This window comes from Rosa chinensis, chromosome 2, assembly GCF_002994745.2.
Source record: "Rosa chinensis cultivar Old Blush chromosome 2, RchiOBHm-V2, whole genome shotgun sequence".
In the NCBI taxonomy this organism is placed as follows: Eukaryota; Viridiplantae; Streptophyta; class Magnoliopsida; order Rosales; family Rosaceae; genus Rosa; species Rosa chinensis.
Genome location: NC_037089.1, coordinates 57,322,651 through 57,335,066, shown reverse-complemented (window position 1 = coordinate 57,335,066; position 12,416 = coordinate 57,322,651). Strand labels below are relative to the sequence as shown.

General features: G+C 40.6%; 1 long non-coding RNA gene across 1 annotated transcript; it reads left to right on the top strand.

Annotated features, from left to right (window-relative positions):
- The first annotated feature begins 1,169 nt into the window (after positions 1–1,169).
- LOC121051558 lies at positions 1,170–3,794 on the top strand. Its single transcript, XR_005806094.1, has 3 exons — positions 1,170–1,869; positions 2,548–2,626; positions 3,625–3,794. It is a non-coding gene; the product is annotated as an uncharacterized LOC121051558 (long non-coding RNA).
- The last annotated feature ends 8,622 nt before the right edge of the window (positions 3,795–12,416 follow it).

Below are 12,416 nucleotides of genomic sequence, written 5' to 3'. Positions count from 1 at the left end.
TCTCTCTCTCTCTCTCTCTCTCTCTCTCTCTCTCTCTCTCTCTCTCTCTCTCTCTCTCTCTCTCTCTCTCTACACATACCCAGCCCCTTTCCCTCCCTCCATGGCCGTAAGCCCGTGAGTCTATGATGACCACATCTCCAAAACAAGTCTAGAAGCTCACTGAATTTCAGGGATGATGGGGTTGGCCACTTTCAATTTCTCAAGGGTTTGCTTATACCATCACCATTCCATAATTCCCATATCCAAATCTCTTGCATTAATTTCAAATCCTAATCCTTTTCGCTGCGATTTCATTGCTGGAAATGAAAAATTGATGATAGATAATGTGACTAGTCTCAGAACTAAAACCAAGGCAGCTTCCATTAATCTCGGTCGTCATTTTTCTTGCACTTCTAACTTGGCGGAGTATGCCTAAACTACCTCCGCCTTCTATAGGAATTGGGTTTGTTGCGGCTTGATTCGATCAGAATAGATAAGGCGAGGGCTTGCCGATCGAGTTCTGAAGGGAGAAGAGAGGAGACACAGAGAGGACGAGAAAGGAGCAAGATTAGGTCAGGAAGAAGAGGGCGAAGTCAGCGTGGTAGAGACAGGTCGTGAGGTTGGGGGCACAGGCGTCGTCGGCGACAATGTTGGTTATGAGCAAAGGGGCTTGGGATTTAAGAGGCAAAATGATGAAGTGAAGTGAGGGAGGGTCCAGATCGGGAAAAAAAAAGTGAGGGAGGGGAAGACAGAGAGACAGTTTTACCCCTCAAAATATGACACTTTCACACAAAACTGACGACGTCGTTGATGTCGTGTACTTATACTGGGTCGGGCATGCAATTTGATGTACCAAAGTTTATGTTTTGGAATTTTATGTACTGAAATTCATAGTGGTCCATAGTTCAGGTCCACTTACCAAATTTTTCCCTTTTTTAAAATTCCCATTGTCTAATAAAATCAATAAAAGCTTTCATTTTTAGAAAGTTCTAGTGTAATACCCCGAAAAATCCAAATTAATTTCCGGGGATTTTTAGTAATGATTTCGTGGTCATGGGAGAAAGTACAAAGCTTTGAGGGGTTGTGAATTTAGTTCGAACGATTTTATTTCGAAAACGTACGATATTTAGGGGCACGCGAAAATCGACTTTTTATATGTATGGAATTTGGGAAAACTTCCTTCATGAAAGTTGTAGAGCTTGTCGATACGATCGCGTGCATATGTGGAACGAAAAAATCGGAGTTCGTATGAATTAGTTATGATTTTTTGAAAAAGTTTCCAATTTAGTATAAAGGTTCCATTTTCGGAAATTTCCGAAAATATTTTCAGAAATTTCCAAAAATGGAAACCGGCTGCAGGTTTCCTCCCGAGGCCGGAAATCGCCTCCAAACTTCTCCAAGCCATATCTTCATCCTCCGGCCACCAATCCTCACCAAATTTCTTCCATTGGCTTCATATGGTTCTTGCGCACCCGTATGTGGTGGCCTTGCACGGCGGCGCGGCCTGTAGCTTCGGCGGCAAGATCGTTCCGATTTGAGTTCGATTTGAGTCAACACCGGTTTTCTCCTAGCTCCGGCCACCAAAACTTCCGATCCTTAGCTCTATGAACTCGCCTCAACCTGCTGATCATCATCCCAGAAGGATCGCACCTGGAGTGACCGGTTTCACTTTCGTCGGAGCTCGACCGGTTTTCGATCGAAAACCAAAACCTTTCGATCGTGATATCTCGAGCTGTAGTGCATCGTTTTGATTGATTCTTGAACCAATGAGTTCGCATTGAAGTTCTGAACAAGTTCCATGCAGGAATCGAAGCGAGTTGTTGACGTTTTTACGTTGAACGGAGCCTCTGCCGGATTCTGGAAATTTTCCGGCCAAACCGTGGCTTCTAGGTAACTTTTCGACCACTTCCATTCATTTTCAGACTTTGTGCTAGTTAGGAAAGTGGTTGGGCTTGATGAGACGAAGCGGAGCAGCATGGCCCCGACACCATTGGCGGTGGTCGGCGGCGGCTCTGTCCAAACTCTGGCGGCCATTTTCCGGCCACCTCCGGGGGTCAAAAATGTGATTTCTTTACATTTTTAGATTCTAAGTTTCGGTACGATCGTTTTCATATATAATTCATAATTTTTGGATATCGTATGATTTAGTTATGAATTTTACGGTTTTGATTAATTTCGATTGTTCGATTAATGATCTGTGAAGATCGGACGGTCCGATGGACTTGTAGTTCTGATATGTTGATCGTATGACTGTCCCGATGACTTTGTGTGGTCACGGGCGAAGATCCGACCGTTGGTTGGATCTTCGTATAATTGTGGATTAGTATTTTGGAAGGCGATTCGTGAGAATCCGACCGTCGGATTTTCATAAAATTTTGTGGAGATGTTTATAAGGACGATTCAGGAATATCCGACCGTTGGATCTTCGTGATAAATTAGGAGGACGATCCTAAGGGCGATCTGTGAGGATCCGACCGTTGGATCATCATATAATTTCTATCTGACCGTTAGATCGTCGTTTAATTTTGTTTATGAGTTGTTGGCTAAGTTATGATCATATTGGATTAGGTGATCGACGGTTTGATTTGGCGGACGATTCGTGAAATCGTTGTTTGAGCTGTTAAGAAGACGCAGCGGGAATTTAGAGGTGAGTAAACCTCACGTGGTTCATATTACGAACCGAGTACCTTTAATTAATTTATTTCGATGGTAATTGTGTGAAAATATTTATGGAATAAATATTTGTTTTAAATCATGTGGACTTGATCAACTACGGTCCATAGGTAAGTAAAATGTTTTAATTAAACAAAATGAATTTCCTGATTTTTCTTGTGTGAACTATAGTTGGTATTAGTGGTCACTTCTGAGTGGGTGATTACGTATATATATATTTACGTGATTATATATGATTTGGTGTGACATTGAAGAGTGTGAAGTGGTGATGATTTATTTATTTTGGATTGAGATGTGACGTACCATATTTATATGTGATGAACGTGATTGATGAGTTCTTGTTGATTTCAATTTGTTTTGAAAAGCGTTGGGACTTGTGTAGTTTTGGAACATTTTAGTTCGTGGGTGGTTTATTTAAATGTGGGTATTGTACCGGGAGTAAATGATAGGGATCAATTACGGGGAATCTTTTTTTCTAGATTCGTGTAACATTTGGGGTTCAATGTGACTCCTTTAATGTTTTGGTATTTTTACTGTGAGTCCCAAAGACTTACGAGTCGAGGATCGTGGGTCACTAAATGTGATCGTGGGTCACGAAATGTGATTGTGGGTCACTAAATGTGATCGTGGGTGGAAAAAAATCGGGACTTCACGCCTTTGGCCGGGTTTGTGTGGATTAGATTAGTTAGAGCGCTAACGTATGGTCAAGATGGACCAAAGTAGTGATATGTGGGGTTGAGTGTTTTTAGGACCAAGTAGTGGTTCGTGATTTGAGTATTGTGAAAATGTATCCTTTGTGGAGTTCTGTGATTAATTTATGTCTCTTTGCAGACGTATTATGATTGGTTTTTTAGAGTTAAATAATTTGAAATTAATTAAATCAACAGTTCCTTCTTGTTTACTCATACGAGCTGTCATGGCTTACCGGGTTTGGTGTTGTTGCAATCCCGGTACACTATTCAAATTGTGTAGCGGGTAGTCCTGCAGGTCAGGAGGATCATGGCGGAGATCGTGCGGATTAGAGTATTCGTTTAGTTTTACAGCTTTGTAAATTGTGAGGTGAGTGATGCTCAATTGGAGCTTTACAAATTTACTTTGTACAAGTGAGTTGTATTAATTAAATTGAGGTTTTCGAGATTTGAGATTGAGTGGCGTGTGATGTAGTGGTTTATTCATGTCTCGGATTTGAATTGGTTATTCAAAATCCGGGGCGTGACATCTAGTCATACGTCCAAAATTAGTATTTGGACATCCCCACTTTATAGATTTCCAACTTACTTTTACAAATAACCAATATGCTATCTACACCTCCTAATTTTCCCAAAATGCTTATCGTCTAATAAAATCAGTAAAAAAGTTTTATTTTTGGGAGGTTCAATTCATACCTCCAAAATCGATAGTTGGCCCTCCTTTAATTTTTAAACTTTCACAATCCTATTTTACATTTGATACAATTAAGCTGAAGAAGAAGAAAAAGAAGAAAAAAAAAAGAAGAGCCTCCAGGTCGTAGTCATCCTTCTTTATGTTGCTGTTGTGAGTGTGTGTATGTATATATCCCTCTCTCTCTCTCTTCCTCTCATATACACGTGCATGAAGATTTCCCAAGCTTTTCAATTTCAATATTGTGAGAAATTTTTTCTTTTACTTGCAGAGAAGTGTGTCAGTATGGGGTGGTGTATAGTTTTCATGTCAAGAATTGATTTATGGGCATTGGAGACACCTGATCGAGTAACAGAATTGGGGTGAAATTTTTTACAAATAGTTTTAAAAACTCAATAAGGAGGTATCTCCTCGAGGACGGGATATCTTGTCGAGGAGAGTGTATCTTGTCAAGGAGGTATATCTCATCTAGGAGAATATATCTTGTCGAGTAATAATTGAACCCATCGAGGAGGATCTTGATAAGGTAAATTCATTCGAGGACAAATCCGAATTCATCGAGAAAGATCTTGACAAGGTAAAAACCATTCAAAGAGGTGACCAATTTCTTGACCACCAAAGGTTTTGCTCCTGCTCCAATCTAAAGAAGTAGGTGAAGAAATTTTCTATTGAATTTTTCAAGAGCTCAATGTCAAAGACCTTTATTGAATACTGATGTATATTTTAGGGTTTACGTTGGAGGAGAAGGTTTTCTTTAAGTTGAAGACTACTACTGTTTATAGAGTCTCTTGACTTTCTGTTTCCTTCTTTAGCATATGTCTTTATTGGTAATTTGATATGAAAAAAAAAAAAAAGAGGTTTAAATGCCAATTTTAAAAGTAGGAATACAAGTTTAAAAAAATATAATAATAATAATAATAATAATAATAATAAAGGAAAATAAGATTTGCCTATTGAAACATTGATTTTAACAAACTCTACAAAGACCAACCCTCTTCTTCATAACTTCTCACTCCAAAACATGTTTCATCTCCTCCAAAATTATTCATTTTTCATCATTGTTCTTCATCTAGCTAGCTTTCAATTTTTTTAGAAGATGCCCAACCCAAGATAAGAAATTAACTTGGAAACACATTGAAGATATAGTCTTGTGCATAACTGCAGTACCAATTTTTTTTGTCACAATTGCCAAAACACTCCCTAAACTTGGCAATAATTGTCAGTCACCCCAAACTTGCAATTGTAAAAATTTACCTCCTGAACCTGACAAAAATTGTCAACTTACACCCTCGCCGTTAAATGCATGTTACTTTTTCATCTAAATGTGAGGCATGTATCATACACATAAGGGGTATTATAGTTATTTGATACTATTGTATATATTTTTAACAAATATACACTAAATGGAAAACAATATTTTTCAGAGTGAAGATTTATGACTTTCCATCTACTTATTAATCCACATACTTTGCATTTTAATTAAATTACATTATATTTTCTCAATAAGAAAAAAAATGAAAATTATCCCATTATCTCAACTCCATTTCTTTAGTTATTTGTGAACGACAACGTCAATCCGATCATTTTTCATTTTTCTATTTATGGGATAATATAGTTAATAATGTTGAAGGAAAATCAAGTTTAGTGTGCCTTATCAAACTAGGAATAAGAGAGAAGGTTCTAGATTTCCCAATCCTACACGGATTGGTATTCCTTGTAACATTAGAACTAGCACTTTGTAATCCCTATATATAGGGCTCCTATTCTCAATAATAAGAACACATCTCTCTCATCAATCTCTCTCAAATACATTATACTTAAACACGTTATCAGCACGACTCTAACCACAAAACAGAAAACCAAAACTCATTCACAAAGCAGCCCCTAGCCCGAGCTAGCCGAGCCTTCGCTGCAGCCCGAGCGCCCGTGTGCTTGCAACCTTGCACAGCAGCCCCTGCTGCCCCCCTTCCTGCAGCCCTGCGTTCCAGCCTGCTGCCACCGAAGCATCCCTGCTGCGCAAACAAGCCAACGCACACCCACTGCATCTTTTTTCCGTTCCTGTGCACATCCGTCTTCTTGAAAGCCTCGAAACGTCTAGTTCGGAAGCTCAGATCGAAAAACTTTCTTCATCAAAGTTGTTCGTCTCTGTCTCTTCCATCTAACCTCAGAATTTCAGCCTTATCGGAGTCATATTGAGATCTGTACACCAATCGAGGTACAAGCTGTTCAGAACAGAATCTGCTCCGAATTTTCACCAAGTAAGTATTCAATAGAGTAAGTTTTGAAGTTCCTATAATTCGGAATTTATATTTCTTCTTCTTTTCTCGGGGACTTGAAAACCTCCCTTCTTCTACATCCCACCTTTCTCATAACGTGGGTTCGATCTTGAAAAGCGGAATCGTGGGGATTCACGCAATTAACGAACTAAGAGCGTTCATAAGACATCGGACTAAGAGCGTCCGTAAGCATCGATTTAACGAACTAAGAGAGTTCGTATGCTACGGACTAAGAGCGTTCGTGAGCATCTATTTTGACCATACAAACATCATTGTTTCGGTCTAATCCAATTATTCTTGGAAATCGATTTCTTGGTAGCATAGCTCGGAAATCTTATTTATATTAGTTTTCGTGGAAGCATTGACTCCGAAACTAACTTGTTCTTGTTTCATCTTTCAGGATGTCAAACATGAACAAACTCGATTTTGTTCCATTGGATTATGCAGGCAAAATGTACTTATTTTGGGTCACTGATGTCGAGACCCACCTTATTGCCCGGGATTTATTGCATACTATCCAAGAGCTTTGTCCTATAGAAACAGCTCCAGACCCTCAAACTGAGAAAGATAATTCCAAGGCACTTGCCTTCATGAAACGTCACATGGATAGTGACCTACAGTTTGAGTTCATAAATGAGGATAGCGCCATAAAGCTTTGGCATGCGCTTCGCGAACGATATGGCAATGTTCGTGGCTCCATACTTCCGAATACAGAAGCAGAATGGAAAGATCTTCGCTTCTCTGAATTTGACACTGTCATGCAATTTTATTTGGAAGCTCTCAGCATCAGAGAAATGATGCGTCTCTGTGGAAAAACAATCACAGAAGACCAGTTGATTGAGAAAACCCTCAATACCTTCCCCGCCTGTGCTATGAGGTCCTCTGACTTATTCCGGACTCATGTAAATGCAAGACGGATCACAAGTTTCCAACAGCTTATTGAAGCTATGGCCACTGCTGAAAGACATGGCAATGAACTTGTGCAAAGAAGATTTGATAGGCTTCAAGATAGCTATCAAGAGCATCATCCTATGGCTAGAGAAAGTCGCCATAGACGTCATGATCCATACGATCGAAATGCTCAAGAAGGTAATCGCTCAAGGCGACAATCCCACGACCGTAAGAGGCGTGATTTTGAGGGAAATAGGGTTGGAAACCATGGAGCCAACGTTGGCCATGGGCACCACTTTCCAACGCCACCAGTCCTAAGGACTATGCATATTGCGCCAATGCACCTCAATCAAGGGAGAATCCTCTTTATGGTGTCTATTTCTGATATGGAACGTCTGATCAATGGACCTGAATTTGCAATGTACCTACGGAGGTAGTCGCATCATGGTGATCAAGACTTCGAGTTCACAAAGACTTTAAATCTGGCGATGAAGACAAAATGCCGCAGATTTTTATTTATAGTCTTTTATTTTTCCAATAATTATGTAATGGCTATTATGCCTTAAATCAATAAAATGACTTATTGTATTAACTCTTTCCCTCTAGGCGTACTCAAGAGTACTTGTGATGTCTAGGCAAGGTTTGATCTGAGAGAACGGTTTTAAAAGTGAGCAACGCTCCACCAAAATCTCGCCTTACCTTACCTGGTCACAACTAAATTGAAATTACCGAAAGAATTGAGTGACTACGATTTGTCTACCGTTTGATTTTTATATTGGATTATATTTTGGTCAAGAAACTTTGATGTAATCATTGGCTATTATTAATAAAGTATCGATTTATTTTATCTCATGTCATGGACATACTTCTCGAACTTTATTACTTACAAGATGTAAGAGCCAATGGTTTTCATGCGGAAACGCATTGTGAGAATGGACAAGAGTTCCTTTGCATCACCTCTAATGACTACGGAAATAACCGAGTATTAGAGAAACTTATGTGTCGCTCTAGTGGGTTGTATGCAACCACTATTCGAGTCATTGAATCCAACCATGTCATGAGAGATGATTTATGGGATTCCGACACATATAGGCTTTGGCACGACCGTTTGGGACACCCAGGTCGTGACATGATGATCCGTATATTAAAGACTTCACACGGACATCCCTTTTTCAGAACAAAAAGAAGTAAAACTCGGTTTTTGGACACCGAAGGAGCCCCTGCGCCTCACGGCGCCGTTCACCCCCAAATCCGGCCATCCTTGGCCGGCGCCGCCTTCCCCCTGCGGCCTCAGGGTGGCATTGACGCCACCAAGGCTCCTTTGTCTCCAACTTTTACTTCTAAAGTCACTTGTGCCTTTGTGGCTCAACCAAAATCCTCATTGGTTGTTTATAAAGCCCATCATTCGTTCTGCAAAGCCTGTTCTTTAGCAAAGTTAGGATCGAGACATCCTATGCAAAGGACACTAAAGAAAATATACCATTCTTGCAAAGAATCCAAGGTGATATTTGTGGACCTATTCAACCATCATGCAGACCATTTCGATATTTTATGGTATTGGTTGATGCATCGACACGCTGGTCACATGTCATGCTATTGTCCACAAGGAACGCTGCATTTGCTAAACTCCTAGCACAAATAATTAAGTTAAGGGCTCACCACCCGTATCATCCTATTAAGTCTATAAGATTAGACAATGCTGGAGAGTTTACATCAAAGACTTTTGATGATTATTGCATGTCCATTGGGATTAATGTTGAACATCCTGTTCCTCATGTTCACACCCAAAATGGTCTCGCAGAAGCCGCCATTAAATGACTACAAATGGTCGCTAGGGCATTGGTAATGCCCACTGCCACTCAACCCTTTTCTGCGTCCCAGATGGTGACTGGGTATGAGCCTAATGTCTCACACTTACGCATATTTGGGTGTGCAGTTTATGTGCCAATTGAGCCACCACAGCGCACCAAAATGGGTCCTGAAAGACGATTAGGCATTTATGTTGGATATGATTCTCCAACGATTATCCGCTACATAGAACCCTTGACAGGCGATCTCTTTACCGCTAGATTTGCGGATTGTCACTTCGATGAGACAGTCTTCCCGTCGTTAGGGGGAGATAAGAACATCAATGTTCAACAGGAACGACAGGAATTGTCGTGGTCTGTCCCCACTCTGTCTCATCTTGATCCCCGAACCGCACAGTCCGAAACTGAAGTGCGGAGAATTCTCGATCTTCAGAACGTAGTAGAGTCGATGCCTGATACGTTTTCTGATATCGCTAAAGTGACGAGATCACACATACCCGCTACAAACGTGCCTGCAAGGATTGATGTCCCTAAAACTAGAGGACATGACGCTAACTCAAGAGGATTTGAGCATGGCGCCAACGTCCCCTCTCACAGTGATGGTGACGTTGTGACTAGGCCCATGGCTCCTGCCAGGAAGCGCGGGAGGCCTATAGGTTCGATGGATTCTCGCCCAAGAAAGAAAGCGAGTTTGGCACAAAATAATCCATTAATCATCGATATAAATAATCCATCTCATGAGAATATTCCGGATTATGGTTATGTCCAAGAGACATCATTGGGGGACGCTCCAATGTCAGAACCAACTCCAGAGAATAGAGAGATCTCCATAAATTACACTAGTGTACATGAGATGATGGATAGAAATTCCATGGCAATTGATGATGCATTTGCATATCATATTGCGAAAGAGATTATAGAATATGATGATATCGAACCTCGCTCTGTTGAAGAATGTCAACGAAGAGCAGATTGGCCTAAATGGAAAGATGCGATCCAGGTTGAATTGGATTCACTAACAAAGAGACAGGTATTTGGGCCTGTAACGCAGACACCCCCAAGTGTAAAACCTGTTGGCCATAAATGGGTCTTTTGTTAGAAAGCGTAATGAGAAAAATGAGGTGGTAAGATATAAAGCCCGCCTTGTGGCGGAAGGTTTCTCACAACGCCCTGGAATCGACTACGAGGAGACATATTCTCCAGTAATGGACGTTATAACGTTCCGCTACCTTGTCAGTTTGGTAGTTTCCGAAAAACTTGACATGCAGCTTATGGATGTGGTTACAACATATCTCTATGGGGATCTAGATTCAGAGATATATATGAAGGTTCCAGATGGACTTCAATTACCCAAATCAAGTGGCTCTAAACCACGGAGCGCGTTTTCAATAAAATTAAAACGCTCACTATATGGATTAAAACAATCTGGACGGATGTGGTATAACCGTCTAAGTGACTACTTGATTGGGAAGGGATATATTAACAATGAAATATGCCCATGCGTGTTCATCAAAAGAACAAGTTCCGGATTTGCAATCGTAGCAGTTTATGTCGATGACATGAACCTAATTGGAACTCTAAATGAGTTGAAGGAAACTGCTAAATACTTGAAATCCGAATTTGAGATGAAAGATCTTGGGAAAACACGGTTTTGTCTCGGTTTAGAACTCGAGCACCGTAGTGATGGGATTTTGATCCATCAGTTTGCATATACTCAGAAAATTCTAAGGCGCTTTAATGAAGATAAAGCAAAGCCTGCGAGTACTCCCATGATCGGCCGTAGTCTTGAGCCCGGAAAAGATCCGTTTCGTCCAAGGGATCAGGACGAAGAAGCATTAGAGGCCGAAGTGCCCTATTTAAGTGCAATAGGCGCATTATTGTACTTAGCTCAATGCACAAGACCGGATATCTCATTCGCAGTGAACTTGTTAGCTCGACATAGCTCTGCGCCAACACGCCGCCATTGGATTGGTGAAAAGACAATCTTTCGATACCCAGGAGGTACGATTGATATGGGCCTATTTTATCCCTACAGAGAAAAGGAATGACGGAAGAATGGGATCGGACCCCATTAGGCATGAAGCCGCCGTCCACCACAACATAGTGGCCGGTCATGTTGCTGCCAACGCCGCCACCACCATCAAGGGTGGCCAGCCTCACCCTATCCCCCCTCCATCAAAATGACAATGATGTCTTGATGGGTTTTGCTGATGCAGGGTACCTCTCTGACCCTCACAAAGGTCGCTCCCAAACGGGTTATGTCTTTACCATGGGAAGCATCGCGATATCTTGGAGGTCTACAAAACAGACCCTTGTTGCTACTTCCTCGAATCATGCAGAGATTATTGCTCTACATGAAGCCGTACGTGAATGTATATGGCTAAGGTCTATAATTAGACACATTCAAGGAAGTTGTGGTTTGAAGTCTACCACAGATGAACCTACATGCATTTATGAGGATAATGCAGCTTGTATTGAACAAATGAAGTTAGGTTTCATCAAGGGCGACAACACCAAGCATATATCGCCCAAGTTCTTTTATAATCAGCAACAACAATCACTTCTAAAGATTGAAGTGAAACAAATCCGATCAGAGGATAATGTAGCGGACTTATTCACTAAGTCGTTACCTAAATCCACCTTCGAGAAACATGTGAAGAGCATCGGATTGAGAAAATTATCCGAACTCCCACGATTGTAGCAATCAGGGGGAGATATTGACATCAGGGGGAGTTATGATGTCTACATGTTCGATCTCGAAGAGTGAATGACGTGTTGTGCTCTTTTTATCCTTCGACCAGGATTATTTTTGTCCCACAGGGTTTTTGTTACCTGGCAAGGTTTTTAACGAGGCAACGGATGAAGCGTCCCCACCAAGTTTGAGCGGCACAAGGGGGAGTGTTGAAGGAAAATCAAGTTTAGTGTGCCTTATCAAACTAGGAATAGGAGAGAAGGTTCTAGATTTCCCAATCCTACACGGATTGGTATTCCTTGTAACATTAGAACTAGCACTTTGTAATCCCTATATATAGGGCTCCTATTCTCAATAATAAGAACACATCTCTCTCATCAATCTCTCTCAAATACATTATACTTAAACAAATAAATTAAAGAAAACAAACACAATGTGTGTGCTAATAAGTAGGTGGATAAACATAAATCTCAACTCTAAAAATTTATTTTCATTTTAATGTATATTTATTTAAAAAATTAATTATAAAATGAATATAATACCCTCATGTCTAGAGCATATGCCTCACATTTGGATGAAAAAGTTACATTTAATGGAGAGGGTGTAAATGAGAAAATTTTGCCAAATTTAGGAGGTCCGCCATTGCAAGTTTAGGGTCTAAACAGTCAATTATTGCCAAGTGTAGGGGTGTTTTGGCAAGCTCTTTTTTTTTTGTTA